Source organism: Penaeus monodon, chromosome 41, assembly GCF_015228065.2.
Source record: "Penaeus monodon isolate SGIC_2016 chromosome 41, NSTDA_Pmon_1, whole genome shotgun sequence".
Taxonomy (NCBI): domain Eukaryota; kingdom Metazoa; phylum Arthropoda; class Malacostraca; order Decapoda; family Penaeidae; genus Penaeus; species Penaeus monodon.
The window spans coordinates 32,033,355-32,036,895 of NC_051426.1; positions in this window are offsets into that span (position 1 = coordinate 32,033,355).

Genomic DNA, 3,541 nt, shown 5'->3' on the forward strand with positions numbered 1-3,541 from the left:
TCAATGTTGGGGATCTCCTCTATCTTGGGCCTCAGCCCCTCGACTCATCTAATTTTGCAAGGTCTTATCTTCTACCTTCCTTTTCCTTATCTTCCCCAACCCCTCCCGATGTCCAATTCCTAAGGTGTTAAGAGCCGTGTTGAAAGGATGAAAGGCTGACTTTGTGCCAGTCATGAACGGCCTCAGGGAGCCATGGACACGGTATTCCCTTGCTTAATTGTCTGTAATATTATCATTAATAAAATACAATAGCTCTGACACAGAAAAAAGCAAAGCAATCCAGACATTTCTCTCTTATTATTAAGGAGAATTTAAAACCCACTCAAAGAGTAAGTGTTCTTGAAATTTATAATAGAATAATACTAAAATGATGATTTAGTCAAAATTACTATCACGAGCACATATAAACTACCCAGATCGTATATAATGGCATAAATATTATACACAATTTGCTCGTTTGTCAAAATCATTTTGTTCCTATAAGAGATGATTTAGTTATATTTTATAACTTTATATTGTTTTATCATTCCTAAAGTAGAATAATTTGTTCCTTTTTTTTAGGAATGGGTTTGTTGTTTTTTGGGTTTTTGTCCTTGGTGCTATGAACAAGAAGTAAAGCAGATATCACCTTTAGGAGTCCTCTGAACTAATGAAAGGAAGACAATAAATCTGATCTGTAAAGGCGAAAGACCAAAGAAGGAAGGCAAGTGAAGAAGAGTGACTGGTTGGAATAAACGCACTGGGAGAAAGTTGACATTTTGTAGATTATTTTTTTAGTTGTGAAGGTGTAATGATTTATAATTCAATATATCAGGAAATGTTGTAAGCTCACTAATTGTTTTGATATTGCCTTTCCCTCAGTTACCTCTAAGGCTGAAGTTAGATAATAAGTAACCTATAGGACTATTTTTTTTTATAGTGTGGGATCCAAATGTATAACTTAGAAAATCTTTTGGAGAATCCACACTTGACAATAAAATAGTGTCCCTTCTGGGCAAAGTCCGAGTGGTTTCCAGAATTAAGGGAAATAGTCTTTGCTACGGAGAAAGGGGGTGAGCGCTATACACGCACGCACACACACACACACACACACACACACACACACACACACACACACACACACACACACACACACACACACACACACACACACACACACACACACACACACACACACACACACACACACATATATATATATATATATATATATATATATATATATATATATATATTACAAAAAAAATGCTGAAGACCCGATACTGTAAGTGACTGAAGGCGTTGTTAAGGAATAAGAGACAAAGAGCAAGAAAGAAAAAAATTGTCAAGACATTTTATTTCCCTCCCCTAATTCCACGTTTACACAAAATAACCTGAAAGAGTATATGAGAAATGTTCATCGGACTCGAATCCTAAATTACAGAAGCTCGGTTTTGCCCTAGGTTTTAAACTTTCTTTGTATTCTAAGAAATAACAGTTGACTTGGCTGGATTTAGGATCATTATTATTATTGCAGCTGGAAATATCGAAATGGAAAAGATACACTGGCCTAGAGAAGTCTCCCCTAAATGTAGAGTGTTTATTTTAACCTTGATCTAAGAAAACGACTCTCTTTGCTGGTAAACTATCAGCATTATAGTGTGCGTGTGCGTGTGTGTGTTTGCATATGTGTATGAGTATGTCTGTGTGTGTAAGTGCGTGTTCTTACCTAGTTGTTTCAATAGAGGAGAAGAGGTAAGCTCTCAGGGGGTCCCATCTGTTATTTCTAAAACATCGTATATCTTTTTAAATTGATACAAATATTTGGCGCACTTTTGGGAGACATTTCCTTGTTTCAGTTTGTTTGGAAAAAATATTTTTTTAAACATCTGTTTCGCCTCTTTTTATTTAAAAAGTTTTGCTTTGTCTTCTCGTGTTCAAAATCATAGTCATCTTTATCTAACGTCACTCTGAACAGCATAATCCCAACGCCCCTTCTTCTTTCCTCCAAAGTAGTAAGCCCTATTTTCTGTAGCCTATCTTCGTAGCCTATCTCTTAGAGTAAGTGACCATCTTTGAACTAGTCTTTGAACTATTTTGGACTATTTCCAGTTTGTCTACATCTTTTTTTATGTGGACTCAGTACCACTGCACAGTACTCTTAGAGTAGGAGGTTATAATGGCTGTAATATATATATATATATATATATATATATATATATATATATATATATATATATATATAATATATATATTTTTTTTTTTTTTTTTTTTTTTTTTTTTTTTTTTTTTTTTTTTTTTTTTTTTTCATATGGCACTTTCTATGGCACTTTCCATTCATATGATCACTGGGTTTAATTCCCTGCTGATTATTCTAAGGTCTTTTTTCCCTATCTGCTGTGTTTAGTACTGAATATCCTCATAAGGGTTGATTTTTACTTCCCCCGAACTTAACTACATGACCTTTATTGCTGTCGAATCCCAGTCTGCAAGTACAGCTCCATATGAAGAAGTTGTCGATTTCACTCTGGAGGCATTGGCATGAGGCGTCGTCTATTACTTTTTTGTATCCCTCTAATTACTGTGCTCACTTCACCTAGGTATTCTAATTTACAAAACAGTGTGACACCTTATCCAACGCCTTTTTAAAGTCTTAAGGATTCACAGTTCACCCAGCCGTGTGTTTCTTGTAATATTTCAGAAACACTGTCATACAAACAAAGGAGATTTCTTACGCATAAGCTATTATCCCTAAAACCAAATAGCTTATTTGAGGGTTTTGCTTATTGATGAATAGTTTCAAGTTTTTTTTTTTTTTTTTTTTTTTTTGGTTTTCCTTGTCTCATTGAATTTTGGAATAATAGCATTTGAAGTGTACACAGTTGTTTAGAATATTTCCCAAGAACCCAGTTAGACATTTCTTGTATAACCTTTTTACTAGGTCTTATTATTATTGTTATTATTATTATTATTATTATTATTATTATTATTATTATTATTATTATTGTGTATGTATGTATAAAGTCTCTTTCTGTTTGAAGATATGGGTCCTGAGCAACCACTGATTAAAACGAATGATTTTGCACATTTTCTCCCCTTTGGTAGAAACAGTGTTGTGTTGTCTTTGGTGATAATAATTTTATATCTACCTATACTCATTATTGATGTAATTAAACAAGACCTTTGGTTGATCTGACATTTGTTGATTATATCCTCTGATTATATCCATTTTTGTGTATGTTAATTTCTTTAAACTTTTTCAGTATTTTTCAGTGAATCATCTTTGGCCATCTCTTATTTCTGTTTTGAAATTGGTGCTAATAAGTCTACTCCTTCCTAGTAGGCTTCGCAAATTGTTGTTATTGTACTGTACATCACTGTCCTATTTTTCCAGGATAGTTTCCCAGTTTAAGTTATGAAAGAAATCTTTAACGTTTCTCTAAATACCTCTCTTGTAATTTTACCTCCTCATTCATTCCTTACTTACAAGGAGTTTTTTACCTGTAATAGACAGCATTTTAGTTTGATTACCATATGGTCATCTTTTCCTAGCGGAGGGCAG